This window comes from Suncus etruscus, chromosome 12 (genome assembly GCF_024139225.1).
Source record: "Suncus etruscus isolate mSunEtr1 chromosome 12, mSunEtr1.pri.cur, whole genome shotgun sequence".
In the NCBI taxonomy this organism is placed as follows: Eukaryota; Metazoa; Chordata; class Mammalia; order Eulipotyphla; family Soricidae; genus Suncus; species Suncus etruscus.
The window spans coordinates 62,703,129-62,710,461 of record NC_064859.1 but is presented as its reverse complement, the minus strand read 5'-3'; the positions used below and the strand labels follow the sequence as shown (position 1 = coordinate 62,710,461).

The 7,333-nt window shown below is 37.6% G+C and overlaps 1 pseudogene; it reads right to left on the bottom strand.

Annotated features, from left to right (window-relative positions):
* Positions 1–2,123: 2,123 nt before the first annotated feature.
* Positions 2,124–3,210, bottom strand: LOC126023991 (F-actin-capping protein subunit alpha-1-like; annotated as a pseudogene).
* Positions 3,211–7,333: the final 4,123 nt, after the last annotated feature.

The following is a 7,333-nucleotide window of genomic DNA, read 5'->3' as shown; positions in this document are numbered from 1 at the left end:
CCTCTACCTGTCCACCACCAACACAACTAAGTGTGGTATGTGCAAATTGCACAATCATTGTGTGTGATCCCTGGCAAGAAATTCATTCCAGTGTATCTATCTCTAGGTGACTGCAAAGAAAATAAACAAAGGGAAGACACAGGAGAAAGTTTTCAAACTTTGCAAACAATTTCTATATGCAGGGCCAGGAATAACCTAAATATTATTCAGTGTAGCCAAAAAACAAAACCAAAAATGTATGAATACAAGCAAGGCTATCAAAAAGTTGTGTGGAGAAAGAAATTAATTAGAATTAAAACAACTTTCAAAAAGGGGGATTAAAATAGGAACCAAATTACCCAATTCAAAGACTTATATGGCTATAGTAATAAGACTATGTAGTATTAGTAAAGGAATAGACATCTAGACCACTGGAATCCAATAAAGAAGCAAACTAAGATTCCACTAAAAGAACAACAAACCTATGCTTTTTTACGAAGTTGCAAGATCTATTCTATGGAGGGGGAGGAGTCTTTTTAATAAATAGATTGTATAAACAAACTCAAATTAGAGAGAAAAATAAATGCAGGAAATTGTTAGGGTCCACATCTCTGTCTCAGAGCTTGGCACCATTTCTAGGAACCATACAGTAAGGAGAATTAAACCCAGGGCTCATGCATGAAAACATGTATACAGCAGATTGAACTTTTTTAGACTCATCCTGGTTGTTAACAAGGCTCAGATCTGTGCAATAGCAGCACTAAGTTTCCCGTTTCCCTGCTGTCTGCTACCACTATTCTTAGCTTTTTTCTTTTTTCTTTTCTCACGTGTTCCTCGACTTTTGACCTTTACCTACATTTCAAGGTTAGTGAAGATAGATTGTTTCTCACTCTTCAAATCACTCTTCTTTCTCTTTATCCTCTTCTTATTCTTTCTTGCCTTTTTTTTTTTAATTTTTTGGGGGGTCACACCCAGCAGCGCTCAGGGGCCACTCCTGGCTCTACGTTCAGAAATCACTCCTGGCAGGCTCAGGGGACCATGTGGGATGCCAGGGTTCTTTTTTTTTTTTTTAATACAAATATAGTTTATTTGGACTAAACAAAAAGGCTTACACAGCTCAATGGGTCACTTAGAAATGATCTCTTACTCGACTTAACTCAGCAGAAACAAAGCTGAAGCATAAACATCCTTCTTTTAGACATATATTGGGAGAGAGGAAGACACTACTTGGTTTTTAAAAAACTGACCTTCCCTTAAGGCCTGGTCATAGAAGTGTAAACAATGTAAATGAGTCCACCATTACCAGCTGTTATGTCATATCTATATGTTATCTGTGATTCTGTAACTATATAAAAAACCTGTCAATATACCTGGGAAGGGTATACTATATCATAGTTACATTTGTGTTCTTGGCAGACAGGACAGAGGAAGAGTAATTCAGAACAAGTTTTACATCCTATTTAAAACAAGTCACTAGTATTTCTAAAATAACAGGTTAATAGAAATATACTGCTTGAAAGTTCCTCTTTTCACTTTGGTTCATTTTCAGTTTTTGTTTATGTTTGCTTACACAATCCTTCCCAAAAGTATCAAAACACAAAATACCTATTTTTTCCTTCAATACCTATTTTTCAATTTTATACTTTACTACGTCACTGGTATGTCAGCAGTTACTGAATATTAAAAAAAATGGACAGAAACTCTTCTTCAATGTCAATGTGTATATAACGGTACTAAAGGGAAGAAGACAAGAAGAAGAGAATTCAAAAGTAAAACACATTTATGAGTAGGGAATGTGGTTCAAGTCTTTGGATAAAAAAATTTCTCTAGAGAAGCTGCTATTATGGAATTTCCAGAAACTTCCTTTGCCCCACCCAAGAAAGACCTGAAAGTTCCAATTCGAACTTTTGAAAGGTACAGTTGAGATGTCGTTATAAATGATCAAAGCAGTTGGAAGGAACTGTGTCTTCCATTCATAGTTTGTAGCATACTCCCTAGCTGTAGGTGGGTCAGTCCAAAGCACTGAAGTACCAGAAGTGCTCTGAAGGAACCGTCTACATCAGGAACAGAACTTCATGGCTAGGAATATGTTAACAGTAAGATGAACTCCAGGATAGATCAATTCCTCCATCACTAAATGTGGCAAAGTTAAAAAAAAAAAGTTTACAAGTAGATATAGTGAAAAAGAAAATGACAAGGCAGAAAGAACACAAAAGGAACGAGACGATGCTATAGGCTCAACAGTATGCCATGAGGCTAGAAAACCTGTTAACTTTTGAAAGCCCTAGCAAAATATTACTCTTGTTTATAAGTCACTTAGATAGCAAATGATCACATGGGGACTCCTTTCTTTTCAGATAATGAAGAATATCCGACTTTCAGCCTTTAAGCGTTCTGTATTTCTTTGCCAATCTTGTAGCTGAGTATCTTGTTCCAGTCGATTTTGGTGCAGGTAACTGGAAGCCACCTGTGCAGTGCCTTGAATGTGGTGTCTGACATGGTTTGGTAGTTTTCACTAATTGCCGTCTGGTACTCACTTTCTGCATTATCTATGATTTTATTAAATTCTTTGGCAGTTTGGGCTTCATTTGAAACAGTTATTGAATCCTATACATCTTTATGACTAACTAACTGGACATTTCCATCTTCGTAATAATGAACCTGTATTTTAAGTACTCCATCCACTTGAGTTGTAGGTGGCGTGATAGTGAATTTCCACTCTGATCTCCAGCGACCATTCCAGAAGTTTTTAGGCTGAAACTGGTGGCTTTCAATGCATGCAATAATGGTTTGTTGCCCATCTATAGTTTTAGCATAAATAGTACAGAAGCCGTTGGAATAGTGGTCTTTTACGTAGGCCCTTAAAGCCCTGTCACAGGATTCTCTCCAAGACTTCAGGCCGCCATCTACTTCCTCGGGTTGGGGGTCATTTGCTTCTTTCCGTAAGGAAATCTTTTTTCATGGATCTAAGAATCTGCTATTACCCAGGTCACCATGTTCTGTAATCAAAACCTGATCTTCATAGCCTTCTATCTTCACAGGTGTGAACTGATCCATGTTATACTGGGCAAAGGCATGTGCTTCTCCTTCCCTGAGGAGATTGTCATTATTAAGTAGTAGTCGGACATCATTGAACACTTCATTAAATTCACCAGGGGGTGCATGAGTGATGAATTGAGCAGCTATCCATACCTTCTCTTCATCCGACACCCGATCTTCGAAGTGGGCCATCTTGGCTGCCCTCAATGCCAGGATTCTAACCAATGACCTTCTGCATGAAAGGCAAACGCCTTACCTCCATGCTATCTCTCCAGCCCCCATCTTGCCTGTTTTTTTTTTTAAGAACTCATATGATTATATAATCTCATTCATATTGTTCAAGATAGTCTCTGAAATAGGGGAAGAGAGATGGTGCTATTCCTGGCTATCCTCAGGGAACTGTATGCAGTAGTAGTAAAGATTAAAGCATTGGTGGTAGGATGGTTGCGCTGGTGAAGGGGGGTGTTCTGTTTATGACTGAAACCCAACTATAATTATGCTTGTAATTATGGTGCTTAAATAAAGATTTTATTAAGAAAAGAAAAAGGATTGAACAGGGGTCAAACCATGTAAGGCAAAACCTTAACTCCTAGATTAAAAACCTTATCCCTCTGGCCTAAATCTCTTTACTTTAAAGTTATCCACTTAGTAATAATTCAATCTGAAGAGTTGCTTCTTGGCAGTATTTATGTTAATGTTGAATAAATAACATAAAGATGCAAATCGTGGGGGCAACATCTTTTTATTGTTTGTTTGGTTTTTGGTTTTTGGGCTACACCCGGCAGTGCTCAGGGGTTACTCCTGGCTGTCTGCTCAGAAATAGCTCCTGGCAGGCACGGGGGATCATATGGGACACCGGGATTTGAACCAACCACCTTAGGCCTTGGATCGGCTGCTTGCAAGACAAACACCGCTGTGTTATCTCTCCAGGCCCTGGGGCACCATCTTTAATAAAACTTTGTATATCACAGGAACAAGGGAGATAATATTGGGCCTTGAATGCACAATTGGGTGTACCCTAGAAACCCCTTAAACTTGCTGGCGTGACCTTGTTGGAGTCTCAGACTCTCACTCTGTATACAGCCTGGTTAATGAAGAGTCACTGGTCACTGGGAGTGTTCCCAAACCTCCTGATTGTTGCTTGGGAGAGCCTGTCAGACAAAAACTTCTATCCATCACAGAGTTTGACAGATTATTTGCAAACTACATCACAAAGGACTCAGTTCTAGATTATATGTGTGGAGATATATTAAGTACTCAATAAATTAAGGAAAAAACAATGGACAGATGGAGGGATGAGCAAATGGGTATACATAAACTACATACATATATAACATCCAACCAGAAAATATTATCATAAAATGAACATATTTCACTAAATGCAAGAGGTATTCACTAAAGAGGTTATACAAAAGTAAATAAGCATATATATGTATGTAAATATACATGTTTAATATAATCTATTATTTAAATGCAAATTAAGAATACAATAAGTTTCTTTTTATACCTACCAGAACAGCTAGAATTAAAATAATAAAAATACAGGGCCACGATGATAGCATAAAGATAACGTTATAAAGGTAAGGAACTTGGTTAACTCAGATTTTATCTCTGAGACTCCATACAGTCCCCAAAACATGCCAGGAGACATTCTGAAATAAAGAGCCAGCAGTAAAATCTGAGCACATCTGGGTGTGACCCAAGTCACTCCCCCCCAAAATAGTAGTAAAAATTATCAAATGGTGGTGAGGAATTGTAGAAACTAGACAGCTCTGGAGGAGAAGTATAACAATACAAACATTCTAGAAAATAGTTTGGCAGTTTCTAAAAATGGTTAACTACACTTAGTAGTTGGTAATTTAAATCCTGTGTATTTATACCAGGCAAATTAAAATATACAACAAAATATATACAAATTTTTATGTTTACATATAATACCCCAAAACTGAGAACATTGAAAGCATTCTTCAGGGGATTTCTGGTTAAGCAATCATCAGATATACGTACACTGACATGTACTCTTACATTCACTTTCACATACACATAGACAGGTACTTCTCATTCACTACTACATCCAAATAGCTTAACTAGCTATTAATAGACTAGAGAACTATAATAATAACATATATTATTATAGCATCAATAGATTAAATCAATATGATATTTTGTGAAAAGAAAAGGCAATAAAATCCCCATGAACTACATTATAACACAGGTCTAAAAAGTTGATAAACCCCTGATGTAGAATAGTGAGGCCTGTGTGTAGGAAACTTGCCTTGCATGTAGAGGATCCAGGTTTGACCCCCAGCATCCTATATGGTCCTCTGAACGCTGTCAGAATTGATCCCTGAGTATAGCCAGAAATAAATCCTACGCACTGCCAGATATGTCCCAAAAACAAAAAATAAAGAAAAAAAAAAAGAATAGTTAAGGTGTATTGCAAACCTTGCTTGCTGAAAACAAGGTTATTTTGAGAAATTTTATGAGTAGGGATGAAGAAATCAGGATTTGACAAATCAAACAACGTTTACCATAACCAGAGCAAGAATACAGTGAGTAGGAGCCAAAGTGATAGCGCAGCTGTAGGATGTTTGCCTTGTATGCAGCCGACCCAGGACAGACCTCAGTTCAATCTCTGGTGTCCCATATGGTCTCCCAAGCCAGGAGTGATTTCTGAGCGCATAGCAGAAGTAACCCCTGAGCGTCACCGGGTATGGCCCCAAAACAAAACAAAACAAACAAAATAGTACAGTGGGTAGGACTCTTGCCTTGTGTTTAACCAATTGGAGTTTGATCCCTAATCCAACTGGTCTCCAAAGCCTGCCAGAAGTGATTCTGGAACACAGAACCAGGAGTAATCCCTGAGCACCAAAGGATGTAACCACATTTTTTAAATTTGCATACCAGATCCCAGGAATGCATTTATTTACCCCAGCATGTAACCCCCTCTGTTGCTATTGGAAACACCACTCACTTATCCTTAGAGTAACCCATTATCATTCTCTAAGAACCATCTGCCTTCCACCTGGGACAGAGTGGAGAGGTGATGAGACTTCTCATCTCTGCATTTCTAAAGGTCTTGGTGACACACCTATCTCTGCTAACCATCCAGAAATGTGATGCTGCACTGCTTTACAATTTTCTCTGATATAGATTATTCTAGTAGCTTCCACCTGACCTTTGAATGAAATCAAATTAGAGAACTGATTCCAGAAACATCAGGACTAATTTAGAAAATTTATCTTTAAGATTCGTTCCTCTAGAAAATAGCCAGCATAAAAATCTGCATTAGTCAGTGTTCAGAGAAATGAAATCAAGAAGATAGGAAGAGGAAGAAGGAGGATAGATTGGGAGGGTTTTTTTTTTTTACATTATTTCTTTATTATGTAACTTGTTTATTTTGGATGAAATCCAGAACCTCAAATCTGTAAAACATCTACTGAAGTAGTGAGCTCTATTCCTGAGGTGGTGGAGGAATAAATTTAGGCCTATTTTTCAGGGGTGGGGGAACAAATTTAGGCCACACCTGGTGATGCTCCAGGTTTATTCATAGCTCTGTGCTGAGGAATCACTCCTGGTAAGTCTCAGGACACTATATATATATAGAACTGAAATAGACTCAAGATCTGCAATGTGCAAAGTAGACACCCTAACCCCAAAGAAATACCTATCTCTCTGGTTCTGGGGAACTGTTTTTAAGGAATTGGCTAATAAATACAGTGAAAAAATTGATGTATGTACTATCTGATGCTACCTCTCAAGTTTGAAGGCCATCTTCTTTGAGGGAGATTAGTAGTGAAACCTTCCAGTAATTGGATGAAACCCACCCACACTTTGGAAAATATTCAATTTATTCCAAGTTTTTTCATAATAAATATATATCTTCATAGAGATATCTGGAATGAGGTTTGACCAATGTCTTGGGTATCATAATTAAGTCCAAGTTAATACATAAGACTGACCATCACAATAAATTACTATTCATCAATATAAAGAAATTGATATAATTAGGTGCAATGACTAGGAAAAGTCACAGAGAAATTCTGCTGAATGAAAAAAAATACAGTCTCCAAAAGTCACAAACTGGGTCAGAAAGATAAGATAACTGGGTAAGACAGTTTCCTCACACCATCAGGAATGATCCCTGAGCAAAGAACCAGGAGTAAACATTGAATACCACAAGGTGTGCCCTCCAAAAATAAGTCACATACTGTATGAATTCATCTATATAACATTATCAAAATAACAAAAATGCAGACATGGAAAACAGAATAGTGGGGTTGGGGTTCAGGATTTGTGGAAGAGGGAGTGGTAC